The sequence below is a fragment of the Podarcis filfolensis genome (genome assembly GCF_964270895.1).
Source record: "Podarcis filfolensis genome assembly, chromosome: 2".
In the NCBI taxonomy this organism is placed as follows: domain Eukaryota; kingdom Metazoa; phylum Chordata; class Lepidosauria; order Squamata; family Lacertidae; genus Podarcis; species Podarcis filfolensis.
In genome coordinates, this window is record NC_139605.1 from 22,349,818 (window position 1) to 22,370,497 (window position 20,680).

A 20,680-nucleotide genomic window follows, 5' to 3' on the forward strand; every position below is an offset into this window, starting at 1 on the left:
AATATTGTGTGTGCATGCACACACACGAGGGAGGGGGAGATTTTGTCCATTGAAAGCACCAACAGCAAGATGGCAGCTGGGACCCCACATACAGAACTGCCTTCCTAATGAGGCTCACCTTTGTGGTCTCTCTGTTTTGTGTTGTGTTGTGTTGTGTTGTGTTGTGTTGTTTTAATCTGTATTTATATTCTTGGGGATGTTGCTTTCGTCGCATGCATTTCATTTTGATATTACGGGTTTAAAAAATGTTGGTATCATTTTTATTTACTGTAAATTGCCCAGATAACTTTTGTGTTGTGGCACGGAAAACAAAGCCCACTCACAAATAAACAAACTATTAGCAGTTCTGGGCATATGGCTATGAGCCAGACTCTGGGGGAAGTTGTGCATATTATTTACTGGACAAATCCTTCAGCTTTAGAGAGGCCTAGCCTTTAGGTTACCCAAAGCATGTGAGTGTCAGGAAAAATCAGATGTGTTGATATGGAGGAGGAAACCTTATTTAAGACCTCTACACACACTTGCTTCAGCGTCAGCCCTGTTGAATGCTAAGGATTGTGCTACAGGCATCAGGTAAGAGTCCCACCTGAAACCAAACTATAGTGCTACCTGGAGATTATTTGGTGTCCAAAACTACAGACTGAAACCTTATCTGTTTGATATTTTGATGCTTAGCCTGGCTGAACCCAAGAGGCTGAAGTATGGTGAAATTTACAAAAGACTTGAACAGGGGCATAGGAAGATGTCTTACACTACGTTGGTTTATTGAACTCAGTATTGTCGACATCGACTGGCAATGGCTCTTCAGGGCAGGGGTCTCTCCAAGACCCACGTGGATATGCTATTAGGGATTGAAACTGGGACCTTCTGCATGAAAAGGAGATGCACTACCACTGAGCTACAAAATACTGGGGCAATAAAAGGCAGCTGCTAAAAGAATGTGGCAGCACTGCGAAAATGATGTATAGATGGTACATTAAAGGTAAAGGTACCCCTGCCCGTACGGGCCAGTCTTGACAGACTCTAGGGTTGTGCGCTCATCTCACTCTAGAGGCCGGGAGCCAGCGCTGTCCGCAGACACTTCCGGGTCACGTGGCCAGCGTGACAAGCTGCATCTGGCGAGCCAGCACAGCACACGGATGGTACATTACACCCGTTAAATTAGCTAAAATGTATAAAGTTAGCAATAAATGTTGGAAATGTAAAGAAAAAAGAAGGAACATTTTATCACATGTGGTGGGAATATAAAGAAGTGAAAAGCTTCTGGGAAATGATATATAATGAGATGAAAAAAATGTTGAAATATACATTTATAAAGAAACCACAAGCATTTTTACTGGGCATGATAGGAAGTGATATAAATAGAAAAGAATGTAAGCTGTTTTTATATGCAACGATGGCAGCAAAAATATTATTGGCACAAAAATGGAAGCAAGAAGAATTACCGACGAAAGAAAAATGGAGGATGAAATTAATGGACTATGCAGAACTAGATAAACCAACAGGAAGGATTCGAAATCTGCGGGACCAGAAATTCACAGAAGACTGGTGTAAATTTACAGACTATTTGAAAAGTAATAGTGATGATCAGACTACATTTGTAGGTTTCCAAGAAGTTTTGTGAGGTGAATTATTGGAACTATTGCAAAAATGGATAAAGGGGAGGATGATTAGTTAAGATAATTAAAGGCAATATGAATTTAAGAAATGCATAAGAAGTGGTCAAAACGGTGGATCATCAGAGGTGCTGATGGAAGTCCAAAAAAAAAAAAAAAGATTGTATAAGTGGTGAAGTTTTGTGGTATGTATTATAATTTATATGTTAAAATTAATAAAAATTATTATAAAAAAATAATGTGGCAGCGCTGGTGCTTCATACTCTTCTTTCCCACATGTTTACTGCAAGCAAATAGCCCCCTAAGTCAAAAAGAAGTGATATCTCACACAAGAAATGCCCACGTCCCTTTTTCTCGGTCACCCCACACTCTCAACCCTGTTGTCATACCGTGTCCTCTTTCAGAAAGGTCACACACACACAAGCAACTTCCAGTCCTCATGCTGACCCCCTCCCTGTGGGGGCTGGTCTTTCTGCTGCCCTGAGGCCTAATTACCAACAGGGAAGTTTTAGACCTGGAGCTCTCCAGCTATTTTGGTATTCATTAATGGATAGCTGAATTAGATGACCTATGATGAGTTCCTTTCCAAGGATATTTTTATCCTGGTTGATAATAGGCACTTCTTCTTTTATTAGTATCATTTTCAGTACCATCGCATATACATTCCAGAGACAAGCTGCATACCAAAGGATGGGGAAGCATGTGGCCCCATGGCTCCATCCACTCAGGGAGCCAACCAGGAGCTATAGAAGAGACAGAAGGGGGTCTGAGAGAACCCCTTCCCTCTGGAAAAGGTCAAAAGGAGCCCCCACCTCCTCTTCACAAGGCATAAAAACAACACAATCAAACACTGTTATGTATTCAGTGGCCTGTGTTTGCCTGAGCTTGAGTCCGGACTAAAGATTCTGGGCCCCTGTGTTCTGATTCAATACATGATATCCAGTCATAGAACATTTCAGGATTTGGGCCTCTGCTATTAGCCCTTAAACTCTGAGTCATGATTCGCAGCTTGGAAGTTTAGACAGCCAATCACGTTGGGTGTGGGAGTGGTCTAGGCCTTCAGAAATGTCTATAAGCAGTTGCTTTGACCCTGTTGTCCAGTTCTATTAGTTCAATAAAGGTTCTTGCTGTTATCACTGTATCTTGCCTCGTAGGAACCCACCTACATGTCACATACATTACTCTTTATAGAATAACCTAAGCAACTGACAGAGCCATCTTTCAAGAAGATTAAAATTTAGATTTAGGACGCCTCCAGATTATCATGTAGGTTTACAAAATTACAGCAGACTAAAGCACCCAGTTGCCCTCTGGCAACAAATCCACTTTAAAAAACAACAACTAAAAAAACAACAACATCAGGCTTTGTGGTGAGTAAAGTCAAAGAGAAATGCACTGGATGTGGGGTGAATAAATGATTAAGGGAAAGACATATAACCCACCATGAAAGTAAATACATCTTTTTGTTCCCTGCAAACAAATCAGAATGAATGTCAAGTCTCCTGGAAGAGCCCTTAGAAAGTATCGAGGAGAGAGGAGAGAGGTCTGAGAGAAAGAAGGGACAGACCTTCATAGGAGCAAATGTAGTTATACAAATAGAAGCAGCTTAATTTTTCATCTCAGCCCCTTTGTGCCTTGGTGTGTCTTCTGACGCAGTTCAGCTCCAGTGCATTTTAAGTGCACTGCCGGTCTCCACCACTGAAGGTTAGGTTGGTCATCAGATAGTACCGGCCTGGCTCCAGGGACAAGGTCTCAACTCTTTCCATTCAGCCCATGAATGAGTACACAGAAGAAGGCCATTTGAATCTACGCAGGGTGATGCATTTCATACAGCAGATCCTGCCCTCCTCCACATGCCCAAGTTGATTACAGGCTCTTTTTAAAGAACTCAAGAAAAGTACCTATAAAAGGCAATGAGGAGGGGGAAAAATATGCTGTCCTGGCTAAGCTAGCATTCTCTCCACCTTAAATAATGCAGCCAGAAATTAATTGGCACTAATTCACTCGTTCACAGTTGTACCCGAGATGTTGCTCATAAACAGCAGCCACGGTTCCCTGATTGCAGATATGTAATTAATTCAAGAAAAGGCTGCTATAAAATAACAATCCAATACAGCCTCAGCAGGTGTCAGTGTGGCAAGGAGAACAGATCGCAGTAGGAATGCACCGCATTTCGACAATACCCTGGCTTTGCAAATACTGCTACCGAGCAGGGAGGTGGGGTGGAGAAGAGATTGGGGGAGGAGAGGATGAAATGCTCCGGGAGGTAATTGCAAGGCCGCATAGGCTGGTGTGGCTGCCTTGATTTCAGAGAAATTGCACTAACCCAAATGGTCAGGTGAACTGACCATTCTTTCACCTATTTACACAGGCTGTTATTCAGCCAGTAATGGGGCACGTTAATCTAACACTATGATATAAATGGAAGGAATTAGTATTAAAAACCACAGGGGATTCATTTTTTGTTTTACTGGAAAGAAGAAACACCGGGTTTTCTGACTTTATGGGTGACTTCTTGTGAACTCTTTGTGATGAGTGCTAGAGAAACCATTCCAATGCTTGCATGCACCTTTGGACTAATCTCAGTGCCAGATTTACATATAAGCTAAACAAGCTATATTTCAGGGCCCCACTCTCTTGGTGGCCCCCCAAAAATTTAAAGGAAAAGAAACCTGAATATACATTTCCAAAAAATAAGATAAAAAAAACAAATAAAATAAAACCTGCATGCAGCAACAGTGTTTTGTGTTGTGTAGGCTCCTATGATGTAAGTAATGGGCCCCGCCTGCTAGCCTGCTCCCTAAAATATCTCTGGTTTGCTCATTTCTAGATATAGGGTGCCTACATTCTGCATGGACTGTTTGCATGGCAACACTTGCAAATGGCTTTAGATACCTATTAGGTCCATAAATTAACATATAGCATATATTCGATACAGAAAGCAGCAACAATTTGTTGTTGACAAAGGACAGCTGGACATATAAAGGGCCCCATTACCTTCAGTAGCTTAGGGCCTCATCAAACCTCAATCTGGCCCTGACTAATCTGCACTGGTCTGGCAGTTGTGGCACACACCCGGGGGCTCAGATGCTCACACAGAGCTCCACACAAGCAGGAGCCTTTTATGAGCGCTCCGTGAGGATGACCCTGCTGAGCAAACAAAACACTGAGGACAACACTTGTTCCCCTGCTTGAGCAGAGCTCTGCAGATCACATGGCTGTTGTGTGATGTGCTGAAAAAATTAGTCAGGGGCAATGATGGTTCTGGCTTCCAGCTGATGGAAGCCACAGGACAGGAGAGTGATCTTGTGGTTGGGTTTGCCAAGAGAATCTGGGTAGCCACAGTGAGGACAGAATGCTGGACTAGATGGGCCTTTGGCCTCATCCAGCAGGCTCTTATAAGTTTGACTGACCAACTGGTGACTGAGTCATCTTTCTCCAGGGGACACTTCTTAAGAAACACAGGTGAATATTCATTGTTAATTACCTTTCAAACCAAAATGAAAGGCATTGATCAACCCCCTAAGACAGCCTTTCTCAACCTGTGGGTCCCCAGATGTTGTTGAACTACAACTCCCATCACCCCTAGCTAGCAAGGCCAGAGCTCAGGGATGATAGGAGTTGTAGTCCAACAACATCTGTAGACCCACAGGTTGAGAACCGCTGCCCTAAGAGATCTACTACAATGATATTGGAAATGCCAGGCCAAACTATACTTTGCCACTAATGAAGATGAAAAGAGGCACCAACTATTGCAGCACTACATCTGGTTTTCTTTGGCAGGGAATAAGTAGATTCGTTTTAATAAGGCGGTGCATTATTCTGTGTTGCTCAATGTATCTGTTAGATGAGATTTCTGGCATCCATCCTTACGGAACTGTGTAGCTCAGGCTGTGTGCAGAGATGCATGGCTGCAACTGTCACTGCTATGTGCTCAACAGACAAGGCAGGTCTTTGTCACATGTTCCAGTCCCATACTTGGAAGCCGACTGCCAATATTCAGCTTGCAAGGCTGCACCAGCATAACTGGTTCTAAGGCGTCCAAAACAGCCTTTCAACACTCTCCAGGTAGGTGTCCCAAAAACCCACTCCAGGAGTCTGATTCTTCTTCCATTTCCGAGCCAGCTCTGGCTTACAGCACATCTGGTGAACATGCTTGTTGCTGGCACAGAAGCATTGCCTCATAAGGCTGTCCAGGTGTGCCTTCCTAGGTCGGTTGCCAATACAAGCACGGCACAACAGGTTGCGATGCTGCGCTGGCTCGGCCGCCGGCCTGCCACATTGCAAAAAGACACATTCACCAATGGGTGGGGCTGTTAAAGAATAACATCTACAAGAGAGAGCCTTCCCATGCTGATGGCGCTTTTAACTCGAGCAAATGCAAGATTGCACTCTCTCTGTTGCAATGCAGATCTGAGATAGATATGGCAGGCAATTCTTGTGCTCAGATGAATTTTATCTGCCATAAAAAATACAGCTACCCTTTCTAAATCACCACCATAAAACTCCAGAACGCAGGTTGGGGGAAAGAGACGTGCATCTGACAGACACTGTTAAAAATAAAAATACAAAATGCACGTTTAAGGAAACCGTCCTTGGCAGAAAAGACGAAAACCTTTTCAAGAGCTTTGCTGAATGGCTTTCCAATTTTTCTCCCTAGTAATTATGTGTTAAGTATTTCTAGACACATTATATTCAAGTGGGGGGGGGATTTGTGCATCAACGCTCCTACATTTATAACTTAAGAATATGTCAAATAGAGTATTAATGGAGTACACAGTTGTTGCTTTTTTTATTTTCTTATAGCGTTTTTCAAGATGCAGCATACAAAAATATTGGGAGATAAGAACAGATTAATGACATTCATCCCCAGAAATAATTTTCCAAGCAGGGAGCTGCAAGTTCATCATCTCATGGAGGCCCACCGATCAGGAAGTGTTAATTTGAGCCTGCCAATCAAGTCAGTGGATGACAAAGCCCCTAATAAAAGCCAAAAGCCCCACACCTGACTTCCCTTGGTTTTGCCATATTATGCAACCCTGAGCCTTTGAGTGGGACTATGCTAAGAAGAATCACAGTAATGGACCACATGTGCAGCGATGGGTCATATGATAGGGAGGGGAAGCAGGAACACTCTATAAAGCAGGGCTGGAGCCCTCCAGATGGTGCTGGGCTTCTATAATTGCTGCCCATTTATAATAATAATAATAATAATAATAATAATAATAATAATAATAATAATAATATCTTTATTGTCATTGCCCCCTCTCAGGGACAATGAAATTACTTGACTGCTCCATAAAAACACTAATTAAAACAATACAGTATAGTACAGCAAGGAAGATTAGATGACTTTCAAAGTCCAGGCTTCCCATTCAGGGCCGAGATCGCTCTGGAGAAGAAGCTGTTCTTAAGACGGCTCGTTCTTGTCTTCATCGTCCTGTATCTCCGTCCCGACGGCAGGAGCTCGAAGAGACAGTGACCAGGATGCGATGGATCTTTTACTATGTCCAGTGCCTTCCTATGGCACCTTGTGGCATAAATCTGCTCTAAGGTGGAGAGTGGGCAGCCAACAATGCTCTCTGCTGCCTTAACAACTCTGCACAACCCCATCCTGTCCTGGGTAGTACAGCTTCCGTACATTTGCCTGTGGGCTGGGGCTTATAGGAGTTGGAGTCTTACAACCCCTGGAGGGGCAGAGGTCCCCCCCCCCCGCCCTGCTATGAAGGGAGATTAGTAAATTCTATAAAAGTAGGAGAAATGGAGTTGGAGAAGTGGAATATATGGCAATGCCTGATGTTGCTGAAGCTAAGTAGATGCAACCACTGCCTGGCTGTAAGACCCCTGGGAAGACCCATAAAAGCATGAGAATGGAAGAATGGGTGGAAGGTGGACCCCTTCCATTCTTCCTTTGCCTCCTGCATTTCATCCAAATGGTGTGAATCCTTTCTGCTCTGGCAAAGGAGTAAAGGTGCCATCTGTAACTCAGCTAACGTGCCGCCCTAACATCTATATACTGTCACCTAGTAGCAAAGGTTAGTATTCATCAAAGAATGCAGTTTCAAGGCCAGGCCATCACAAAGCACCCACACTAGCAATTCCACCCCATTAAATGCATATCCATCCATCACATTTCATCCCGGTATTTCTCTCCTAAAAATAGAAGGCTGAAAATGTACCATGCAGATGCAGACCTTTTCGTTGGATCAAATACAAAGGGTAGATTTTCAGTGGGTGACCTTGTGCCAGTTATCATGCCAGCCTTCAAAATGGCAGCCTTTTCAGCAGAACATGCAAGTCTGTTCAGTCCTGGTTGGCAAGCCCATTTTAACAGGGGGCACCTTGGGAAATGTACATGAACATGAGAAAGATCATTAGAAAATGGGGCAAAAGTGCTGCCATCATAAACAGGAGAACTAATCCAATATACAGCATGTCTGAATGCACCCAAAGAGTCAGATAAATTGAGGGGCAGAGTATAGAAGATTTCAGTTCCATGATACAAAGAGGTAGAAGAAATGAGGATTCAACTGTTCGAGCCATTAAAAAAACAACACACCACGAACCCCACTACACTCTCCTAGCTCACTACATCCTCATGTAATCTACACTATATACCGTACTTTGGGTGGGGGTGGACAACGTCACAGCTCTTAGAAGTATTAACAAATGTGTTCACCCTACAGTCTGTCTGAGAATACAAACGCTCCCGTTAATCATTATTTCTTCTGTACAGGAGTGCAGAGTGAAAGCAAAATTGCACGTGGGGAGTCCTGATCACTGCCAAGAAATACTGTGTTAGCGAGAAAGCGACAATCACTAAAGTCGGAGCACTTAGCATAGCAGCCAGCTTGCTCTGGTCCTCCACGGGGGTGCACAAGAAAGGCAAGTCAGTTGCTGCAGCACCTTGGAGAGCTCCTAGTGAGCTCTGACAAAGGTTGGAATTGACCAGAGGGATTCTGAATTTCTGCATCCAAGTTAACCTCTCCTAGGCTCCACACCAGAGACTCTTAAAGGCTTGAAGGCAGGCACTCCAATACACATAAATACCACACACCTGGTGTGCTCCCTGCACCACTGAACTGGCGAGCTACTTTGAGATACAGTACTCTCAGGGGAAGACAGCTGTGAGGGACCTGGATTCTATTCTACAGGCTCTAGTGCTGTGGTACCTGGTTCAGTGGGTTCCTGCCTGCCAGATTAAGGCTCCATGGTACCCTGAAAAGCAGAATTAGGCTGAAAATCAGTGCTCTGGTCTGGCTCCTTTGTCAGTAATACTGTAGCTTCCAATTTAGTGTCCTAGTCACTGCCAGACTCCAGGGACATGACAATAATATTGTTTGTTGCAAAGAGTTATGGGGTTCCGAATTAGAATGCCCAAATCACTCCCCTCTAATAGGAAAGTCAGGTCTGAACTCTGGTGGCAGCTATGTAGCCAAAATGAAACCACTGAGAAATCTTATTGGTTCTGATTAATGTTTCCTCTAGGGGCCTTGGAGGCTGGAGGTGGACTTCAGAGCAGGCCTGTCCAAGAATCATAGGTTTGTACAACCATCTGCCATCAGCAATCCAAAGCAGTTATGTCAGGCTTTGGAGTGGTCAGTAACACAAAGAAGTTCCTCTGTTCAGCAGCAGTCAGGGGAACACAGCAGGCTATTTCCAGGAAGCTGATAAATGCCTTTCTTTCCCCAGGCTCAACAAATCATTCTCAGGCATCAGAGGACCTCAGCAACATGGGATGGTAGTGTGAGCATGCCGTCATATACAGACACATCACACAGCAACCTAGAATACTTGCCCAACTCACTGGAATGTGCAGGGCCAGCACTGTTTTTAAAAATCCCATGAAATATCTCTGGCTTCCCACATTTCAAATGTATTCATAGATGCCAATGGTCCATATTTATTTAAAGGAAATGGGAAGGAGGAGGGAACTGCAGTGTGCAATCTCACACAAGAATCTGGCAGACGTGCTCTCACACCTAGCCAATGCCCCACCCCCATTCTCCTGAAATGAATATGTTAATTAACTTAAATGCATGAGAGTTTAAGACTGCCTGCTGGCTAATGCTCATGTTGAGCCAAAGAACTCGTATTATTGCAAGGGCAGGGTTAAGGAGGTAGAGAAACCATCAAGCTGGGTTAAACCAAACAGTGGGGCAATCCTAACTCTTACCTAGCTAAATCAGGCATGTTTAGAGCTATCGGAAACCTAACTCAAAATCCACTGCCGCTGATTCCAATGTTGGATATCACCACATTTAGTACCTGAGAGCCCCCTTCCCCCCAATTTTGCCAGTCTTACGCTTACCAAAAACATTCTGACTTTGCTACGCACGTCCATCAATATTTTCACTGGGGGAGCTGCTCTAAAATTTGATTCACATTTTGCTTTAGATGACATTTCCATGCCAACTCTTTTTATAATCTAAAATGGAATAGATTGCTGAGTAGAACTGCAAGAAGGCATTCTATATTCTATGGGCATACAAACTAACTAGGTGTCTCTGGGCAGACTCAGAACTTTGCAAGACCAGAACCAGATGTGCTTGATTGGCCTTTTCGCAGGCCAGAGGAAGAGGAGGAGGAGGAGGAGGAGGAGGAGGAGGAGGAGTTTGGATTTGATATCCCGCTTTATCACTACCCGAAGGAGTCTCAAAGTGGCCAACAATCTCCTTTCCCTTCGTCCCCAACAAACACTCTGTGAGGTGAGTGAGGCTGAGAGACTTCAAAGAAGTGTGACTGGCCCAAGGTCACCCAGCAGCTGCATGTGGAGGAGCGGGGAATCGAACCCAGTTCACCAGATTACAAGTCCACTGCTCTTAACCACTACACCATGCTGGTTAGGATGAGAAGACATCAGTAGGTTATTTAGACCTGGCACCTTACAGTATACCGTATTGCCTGCTTCTGTTTATTTGGATGCAGGCAACATGCATACAATCAATGATAACTTAACCTGGAGCCAGAACTCATTGCGTTGAGGTTTGAATCTGTTTTCAGTCTGAGGGCAAGACCACAGACTATCTGAAATGGAATGCAAGCCAAAGTGCCTGCTTTGGCCAGGATGGAAGACCCAATATCTCCAATGAGGCAAGAATCTGGCTATGATGCCCAGAACTGGGGGGGGGGGGGGCTACTTTGAATTGCTCAAGGCAAGGCAATGCAGCTAGAACTGCAATTTTATAGACGCAAAGACCAACCAGCAGCTTAGTAGAAATCTAGCTATAGATGGTTCAGCATATCTTTGAAAAGACTGCCTGCAGAACTACTGATATAGCAGCCTTGTTAAGACTTGCAGTTCCTGCCTTGGGCCCCAAGAACCTCCTTGATGGTACCATGAACACTGACACTGTCTTGATAACTCTCGGCCGGGAACACAAGAAGAATCCAATGCATTGTCCTGTTTCTCTCTATGGCCAACCACACAGCTATGGGAAGCCCATATGCAGGACCTGAGTACAACAGCACTCTCCACACTTACGATTTCCCAGCAGACGGTGTTCAAGGGGTGAATTGCCTCTGATTCTGGAGGCAGTATACAACCATGGAGAAGACAGGCTTCTTTTCCATGAATATAACTAATCCTCATTTAATGCCATCTCCATTTGTGGTCATCACTACATCTTATGGAGGCGAATTTCATAGTTTAAATATATACTGTGTGAATGAAGTCCTTCTTTTTGGCTTGTTCTGAATTTGCCTTTCTTTTCTTTCTTTCTCCTTTTTTTTTGCAGCTGCTACACGCTGGGCAAACATTTTTGTTCAGCCATCCCTCACCCCACCCTGATGCACAAGTGTTCTCTAATCAATGAGACAAGGTGAAGTGGCTGCCTCAAGTGGCAGGTTCTGAGTGCTGCTCAGACTGGATTGTAAAACACAGCAATCCACCATAAAGTTCTCTTGCACAAATCCCACTGGAAAAAAATAAATAAAGGGAACTTCATTTAATTGGAGCTTCCCCGTGAGAGCTTTGTGGTGGGTTGGGCCCCAGGTTAGAATTTAGAATAGGCAAGATCTAGGCAATAATTCCCATGGATTCTAATGCATGTCTTTATTCCTTCCTGTTTCAATTAGTGGGACTTTTAAAGAGCCTAACTTGAGTTGACATGTGCTGTATCTGTGTCGGAGAGCCATTTGCATTTTTTTGCCTCGGGCACCCAAATGTCTTGAGCTGGTCCTTCTTGGTGATGGTGCCAGAGACTTCATTGGGTAACTTTGATCCAGTTACACAATCTTTTTTTATGCACTTCTTTGTTGTTTCCTTTGCCTTTTGTTTACATGCTGCAGGGGCCTTGGAGTACAAAGAACTGACTGATTTAGGTTAATACAGATCCCAGAAGCCTATAGTGAGGGGGGAAATGTTGTTTCTTGAGGCACACCCTGGAAACACTTTATTAACATACACAGGAGTATTATACTGAACTGGAAAACTTCCATGAAACTCATTTATTCACTTATCTTGCCATGAGTTCCCAACTGTATTCATAATTTTGAATACATTGTAAAATCCAAACTTAAAGCCTAAATGCCAAGGGATCAGTCTCTTAGAGCATCTACGTCTTCATCCTGCTTTCTCAAATGCACTGTGTGCAATTTGATGCTACATATAGGAGTTAAAACTCTCTCAGGCATATTTAATAGCCTGAACAATTTTATTTACTTGAAGCTTCTTCCAAGCCAACAGTCAATCTCACGAACAGTTCAGCAGAGAGACTAGGCTTGGGCAAGGGAAAGACGGTCCACAATTCAGATAACTGTACTCTGAAGTCTGCATATCCATCAATGGAGATTTTGACGTATTCCCCTGCTTTTGGGTGGAATAATAACACTCAAAATAAAATTAAAATCAAGGAAGTGTGGTCTAGGGTGTCGAGCAAAAAAATCTCTGCATGCTGCACTATGAACTACCTTCAAAACTCAAGAGGCGCATCAGAGGTTGTTTGCAAAGCAACATGGGTAGCAAAATTCAGAAGGAGGCAAAAACAGGCTGGTTTTGCTTTGAAGCTGAAAGTCAAGCAATCGCTGAATGAGTTTGCATGCTACGAAAAGGGTGTGTTAAATCTGTATTGTAGGAAGAGCATTGCCAACAACTCAGTTGTTGCCGGAAGTCATTTGTTTATCAGTTAAGCCTCTTCAAAGGAGAATAGATGGAACGATGGGAGAAATCATGGTTTGGGAAAAGAGAAGACGAGGAGTAGAAATTGGTTTTGAAAAAGGATAACAGGGCTGTTTAAACAATGGCAAGACCGGCCCTACCATTAGGTAGAGGAAGGAAACTGACACAAGAGATTGATGTTGGGCAGGACAGCAGCTTCTTGGCTGCTCCTCCTAAACACCCTGGCTGTACCTAACTGTAGAGGGACAGCTGTGTGTGCCATGTGGCATTCCAGCAGCTCCATAACGAGCCTGCTGCTGCCAGGTACAATGGAAGACTCTATTCCATTGCCAGGAATGAAATAAGCTGCTAGTCCAGTTGGACACTGTACATTGAATGATGGCTGCCCCATCTTGTGCTTTGGCTCAGGCAACAAAATATTTTGGGCCGGCTCTAGCCAATAGGACTGTCAAACCAACAGTGGGCCAATGGCTACACACACATAAGTCATCTCACGCATCCTAAATACATCTAAATGTCTCTCTCTCTCTCTCTCTCTCTCTCTCTCACACACACACACACACACACACACACATACGACTTGCCTTCCACATTCCAGTTGTTTGCAACAATGGATAACAACATTGCAGAATCGATATAGTGTATCAACAGCTACAAAGCCTGTTGCTTCATAGAGATCTGTGCAATGAGAGTGTTCTTTAATAAGGGATGCACTGCGTTTTCCATAGAGTTGTGATGAATTGAGACAATTATTTAAAATCCTTCAGAGTTTTGTTGACACACATTCTGGTCATTTGTTAGCCGAGGCAGAAAAATAGCAACTTATAAAACTAGAAACAGCATTAGAAAGAAAGGGGGAGGAATGGTTAACTTCATTGTAAATAAGGTCTTGAAAATATACCACCTGTTGTTTTATAGGGTTCCCCTCCCCCTTTTGTTCTTCCTAAGATAATTAATCATTGACACATTTGGCAGCTGAGTACAACACAACACATAACAGTGCATCATGGTAACTGAGGAACATATTCCACTTAGGGAAGATAGAACTGTGGGGCATATAAAAAATTCACAGCTTTCAAGCGATATGCTGGGGGGAGAGGGAATATGCTGGCTGCAAAGAGCAATCATTTGTCTGATGTCTGCCTTATCATCTGCGAGTTTCCATAAATATGGAGAGTAGTTTTAGCAACCAGATTCACAAGAATAATAACATAATCATAGCATGTTGAGAGGAAAAAGAGTGCTGCAAGATTTTGAAAAATCTGAGTAGGCTGGAAAGAGATACGAAAAGCAGGTTCAACAGATTGGTGATGTTGACTTCCCTCCTTGCTCAAGGATGCACACACGTGCGCACACACACACACCAGATCCACCACGAATGACTTCTAGCAACCTCCTAGTTCAAGAGAAGCAGGCCACTCTGCATCAGTTGCTGGAGAACAAAAGCAGGAGAGGGCCTATTGCCCTGATGCCCAGCTTGTGAGCTGTCCTTAGGCATCTGGTTGGCCATTGTGGGAAACAGGATGCTAGACTAAATGGACTTTTTGTCTAATCAAAGATCTTGTGAACTTATGAAGAAGAAGCTTGTCCCAGGAGGCATTACAGAGAACCCTCTCTGTTCTTTGAAGGGCCACATAAAAGGGGTCATCAGCCTGGCCCCATGGGCACCATGGAGTCCATGAATGCTTCCAGCTGTGCCACTGGGTAGGTGCCCCAGACATGTGCGTGCGCACACACACACACACACACACATCATAATAGAAAATAAGGGACAAGTGGCCCAGCCTTGGGAGAAAAACCTGTGAAGTCTAACAACTTGTCTGAAAAGTTAAGCCAGTCTAATCCAAAACAACCAATAGAGTAAGTGAATTTAGAACCCAGGAGAGAGGAGCTCAGAGTTCTCCAAAAGCACTCCTAATTGGTGGCCCATTTGGAAATCAATATGATCACCTCTTTGGCTACAATCCTATGCACCGTTTCCTTAGAATAAATTTCTTTGGACTCAGTGGGTGCCGCTTCCGGGTAAGCAGGCATAGGACTGCACTGTTTGGATTTAAGTCCTGTGCCAAAAATGTTGTCCCACTTTCATGGCGCTCTTATTAGGCCTTGAGAGTGGACACCATATCAGCTATCTAATGTATTTGTGGGGAGCTGGCACGTGGAATTTTGCTGGTGGTTGTTTTTACTGTGAAGAGGGGCTTTCCAGGACACATATCACTGGGCTTCCCTCATCCACCTTCCTTAAAAAAATAAAACATTTTTTTCCCCATTGCTCCAAAATGAAGTATTGGGAGGAGAGGGAAAGGGCAGCCTGCCTATCTGCCAATAACAGCCCCTTCAGAACTTTTTGTGGCTGAACATTTGCAATATATATATACATTGCTGACACCACTTACCCCAAAATGCCTCCTAGAAACAATTTTGCAAAGACTTTTCTTCCCACCACCTAAAACTCCCCCCCCCATTACAGGGATGCCAGCTTGAATAACATGAGGGGCAGGTAAGCCCTGATCCTCATAATCAATTACAAGATGTGGCACACACACACATGGAGAGAGAGAGAGAGAGAGAGAGAGAGACCATTTGAATGGCAATGCCCATCAAATGGGGCGGGGGGAGGGATGCCCCACTCACATATTTTATTGGGGCATGGGGCAGAAGAGCCCTCAATCCCCAGGAGTTGGTGTATATGTACCCATATGTATAATTTTTACTCCCCTGCCCTTTCACAAACAATAACAGCAGCTGCCAAAAGTTCACATCTGAGAAGAAATGATAAGAAGCTTACGATCTTGGTTTTGACAATGCAAGGGATAACCAAGGGAGAAAAGAGAAGGGAGAAAAGGAAGGAACTGGAAAGACAGGAGCAATGTAGAATGCCCTGGGACCCAATGAAGTTATGAACACTTCAGTTTCATCTTGACCGAGAATAAAGAGTGCAGGATTAGGGGAATGACTTGAAGGAAAAGAGAGAGGTGGAGCATGCAAAGCTGTCCTATACTATGTCTATTGGTCTATTTAACTCAGTATTGTTACACTGACAGGTTGTGGCTCTCCAGGGCTTCAGAATAGAGACCTCCACCAGCACTTCCTGGAAAAGTTGGGAGTTTCTGTATGCATGCAAAGCAGAACCTTTTCCACTGCCCCCTTCCCTCCCTGTGCAATGGGATCACACAGGTATTCAGGGAGAATATTCCAGGAATAAGGGGCAACATAGGGGCAGAGTCTTTCACTGCAGCTTCGCCACACATTCATACACGGGTTCCCTGTGCTGCATGGGGCGCTTGCACACCATTGCAATAGATTCCTGGTGGATGCTGATGGTGGTGTCTTGACTCTGCATGGGATGCAGGCCAGTCACACGAGGAATATGAGTTTATGCTAGGCTCCCCTTCTCTGGTAATGACGCACATGCTGGGATACTGCCAGGGAGACAGAGGCATCAGGCAGCCTCCACGTCGTCTCCGGACGATCTCCTGGTCTCCCGTAGAACAGCACCAGTCAATTAGCGACACAGGCCTCAGACACTCGTGCACACCCTTTCTGCAGAGTTTCCACAACGGAAGATTCAGTCAGGAGAGCATATTTACAGCTTTATTCAACACTGATCAGAACAAAGGAAAAACATGACTGCTTGCATCCGTGTCCAGGAAAACAGCAAGAACAAAAGCTATATACAAAACGGAAACTCCCAGTGAGCAGGAAGTAAACAGGCATGTGACACACAACAATCATGCCTGACCATTTAAGGTGGAACGGAACTATATCCTAACAGCACATACACTGACCCTCAGACTCAGAGCCATGGAAACCAGAAGAGAACACAGCACCAAGAAAGGGAGGTGAATGAGTTTGTATTTATGACCAACACCAACAAAATGCTGATGAGATTGGGCAACCTGCAGCTCCCTAGATCCTGTTGCCCATACTTGCTGGAGTTAATGGGAGCTGCATACCAACAATATCCCCATCTCTGTTCTGAAAAGATAAGAACAGGGTTGGAGGACTAGAGTTTCAACAACCCTTGCTTCTATCACGGTATCATTACAGCCCCCTATAAAATCTGCTGTAACACCCTGCACACCAATGGCAAATGCATTCAGTGCTTGGCTTCTCCACCGTAAGAAGCTGCAAAACTGCCATGGATTAGATGGTTTGACACTCTGCTGTGAAGCAAGTGACCTTGGCTTCCATTATATGTCTTCAGGACACAGCTTGAGAGCCAGTCAATTATCTAGCCGTGGTGTTTGTGTAAGGACGGCATGGCTGGCAAAATTGGACACCAGTGGTTGCCAGGTGAACTTTGTGTGCTGAGCACAGGGGATGAAAACACAGACCTTTGCAGCTAGAAGAGAAAATTTCCCCAGCAAGCAGCCATAATAGAGATAATAGGATTGACTCTGTATTCAAGCCTTTGCAGCTTTGTAAGTTGTTTTGCACAGCTCAGGGCTGGGTGGCAAAACATTTTCTATCTGTGAAGACACCTGGACTGGAGTAACAGGAACAAAAGGGGCTAGATTGTCCTCATTGTTCGAAATATTAGCAGAGGAAATAGAATGTGGGATTTTTAATAGACGCTGACGTTGTAACGGTGTCCATGCCATGATGTGCCTTTTGGGTGGTGTTTCTGAACCTGTGGAACACTCTCTCCACTAGGGATGTCAGAGAATTTTGACCAAAACAGAAACTGGAGGATAAATTGCCACTGTTCACTTATTTGTCCCATGTCTGGGACAAAAATCAATCCAGCAAATATGATTGGTATTCACTGCTGTTGCTTTCAGTCTGCAAATGATACATAATTAGGTTTTTTGTTTTCCCACTCCCCCACTCCATTTGCTTTGTGTTTCCTGTCCTTTTGCACTCTGAAAAATACCATGCACTTTACAAAGCATGTGCTGAGCTGCCTTGGCCTCTTCTGTGTCAGCATCCTACAGGGGTCGAGATGCCAGCTGGCTAGCCCCCAGCTGGATCATGCCCTTCCTACCATGACGATCCCCCGATCTCTGATGCGACGTAAATCAGCGACTCAGATTTCAAAGCCTGAGCACACTATATTAGAAGAGCATACTGCGCAAACAGAAGTGGCGTGAGGCTTGTGGAAGCGTACTAACAAGCTACAGATTTATTAAGCATAAATCAGGACAAAGAAAGCATGTTGTCTCTCTTTCGTCTCCTCAGAGAGAGAGAGAGTGAAAAGCAAAAGCTATACACACAACGGAAGTTCCCAGCAAGCTGTGCTGGTATGTAAACAGACATGTGACATGCAACAGTTCCATGTCTGCAACTAAAGGTGGAATGGAATTTCCCAACATTCTGAGCCAGCTATAAAAGTAGAGAGCCCCAGTGAGTCACTGATAATTTAGAAGGCATACGGGAAGCAAGAGATACTTTCCTTTCACTACACTGATAAATCATTCCCATATAATAATAATAATAATAAATCATTTGTACAAAACAAGCATTAAGTAAGGGGGAGCAGGCGCCTTCAAACAACTGTCATGCACTCCTTTGGGGGATGTCATGGGGCTGATCCATACTATTGTTAAATGAGAAGAGAACATCATACGGACAACGAAGAGATAATAGAGCTACAGGAAGCATACCAACCACATTAAAGAAAAGTAAGGATGACCCCATGATATTCTGGCCGAAATATTGGGAAATTTTGGAACAAGATGGAGACAGAATAAAACTGCAGAGCTTTGAAAAACTGAAAAACAAAGTGCGAGATTGGCTCCATTATTACCAAATAATGGAGGCATACAATTTGGACAAAAAAGTTGGTTTCCAGGTGGAAAAATCAAAATTGGAAACAGAATTGTTAGATTCAAAAATCAAGAATTTGTCAAGAATGTATAACTTGCTGTTGAAATGGAACACTCAGGATGAAATGGTGAAATCAGCTATGATTAAATGGGCACAAGACGTTGGACATAACATAATGATGGCTGACTGGGAACAGTTATGGATCACAGGTATGAAATTCACGGCATGTAATGCCTTAAGAGAAAATCTAATGAAAATGATTTATAGGTGGTACACGACACCAGTCAAGCTTGCAAAAATTTACTATTTGCCCGATAATAAATGTTGGAAATGTAATGAGACTGAAGGTACATTCTTTCACCTTTGGTGGACATGCCCAAGGATTAAGACATTCTGGGAGATGATTTATAACGAAATGAAAAAGGTATTTAAATATACCTTCCTGAAGAAACCAGAGGCCTTTCTCCTGGGCATGGTCGGACAATTGGTGCCAAAGAAGGATAGAACTTTTTTTATGTATGCAACAACAGCAGCAAGAATACTCATCGTGAAGTATTGGAAGACACAAGATTTACCCACCCGGGAAGAATGGCAGATGAAGTTGATGGAGTATATGGAACTGGCGGAAATGACTGGCAGAATCCGAGACCAGGGAGAAGAGTCGGTGGAAGAAGACTGGAAAAAGTTTAAAGACTATTTACAGAAATACTGTAAAATTAATGAATGTTAGAAAAATGTGGGAATGAAGTTATATGGCTTTAGTAGAAATGTTATAAGGAATTAAGTATAAATAGATTATTAGAGTATTAAAGGAAAAAATAAGGTTAGAATATGTTAAGATAATTATAGGATAGAAAACAGAGGAAGATGGAAAGGAATTGCTGAAACAATTAACAGAAGTGGAATACAAAAAGGGAGGTGTGAGGAGGTCGTTGAAATAAGTGAATGAAAGATAAGATATTGAAACTGTTTGATGTGTTTTAAACAGTTTTTGTTTTGTTTTGTTAGTTTAATGTGTTAGTGTTATGTAGTGTTTTTGTATTGTATTGTATTGTATTCTCTTTTTTTGTAGTGTTTAAATTGTTGGAAAAGTAATAAATATTATTTTTTTTAAAAAAAGATATTCTGGTTTGAGCAACATCCCTAGTTCCAGGCACCTCTTCTTGTAGGAACCAACGAGTACACAATTCCTTGGGAATTCCATCAGGTCATATTTTAGAGTTAGAAAACAGAGTGGCTGATAGTCTATACAGATTTGGGGAGGGGATGTTGTACAATGGGAAGGGGGAATTCCTCACATTGCACCAATAACCTATCCACAGCTTTTGCTGCAGCCCGGAACAAAACCAGGTGAAAAATATTTTATTTATCTCTACAGAGGTGCCCATGCACCAAGACATTTATCTGTGGTTTGAGATCAGGCAGCAATATAGCTGTCTTCTTTAGATTAAAAGAGGAGGGGGTGGGGAATTACGCTGGAGAGTGGGTGGGTAATGAGGATAACTGAAATAGAGTCTTTATGCTAAATAATGTTGCTGCCATGGTGATCCCTTGCCTTTCTGTTTTGTACTGTGTCAAAAGCTCTTGCCTGCTTCTTCTTTTTGCATTTGAGTTCAGCTCTTTTCCAGATGCAGAGGTGGCAGTGCAGTTTGGGCAGCATGTGCAACAGCAGGGGCAACAGGAAGCCAGTTGAATGTGATTAGCCTACAACATCAAGAGCTAGACCAGGGGTTGTCAACCTGGTCCCTACCACCCACTAGTGGGTGTTTCAGGATTCTAGGTGGGCGGTAGGGGGTTCTACGGCACAGGCTGAATCCTGCTTCCATAGAGCACTGGTGGGTGGTAAAGAAATTTTAGCTTCAAGAAAGATGCATTAGTGGGTGGTAGGCATAAAAAGGTTGACTACCCCTGAGCTACGCTATGCATGCAGGTTCTGTTGCATCATCATCATCATCATCATCATCATCATCATCATCCCTAACCTAGGAACAAACCAGACTCTGAATAGTTCTTTCAATATCAGCTCCTCTTCAAAAGCACATTGCCTTTCTGCTTAAACAGCCAGGCCACTTTCAGGAGTTTCATTTAAGAAGTCTGCGTTTGCAAGGATCAGATGTTACTAAGTATTCCATTCAGGCAACTGTTGGTCCCACCAACACTGCAATACACTGTGTTG

At 43.6% G+C, this 20,680-nt stretch overlaps 1 protein-coding gene and 1 long non-coding RNA gene across 6 annotated transcripts in view; one reads left to right on the forward strand and one right to left on the reverse strand.

The window, feature by feature from the left end:
* Window positions 1–20,680, reverse strand: part of FHIT (fragile histidine triad diadenosine triphosphatase) — a 1,042,494-nt gene that overhangs the window by 373,145 nt on the left and 648,669 nt on the right. The window lies entirely within an intron of this gene.
* LOC310752710 lies at window positions 4,837–6,625 on the forward strand. The gene is made up of 2 exons (XR_014543011.1): window positions 4,837–5,081; window positions 6,423–6,625. It is a non-coding gene; the product is annotated as an uncharacterized lncRNA (long non-coding RNA).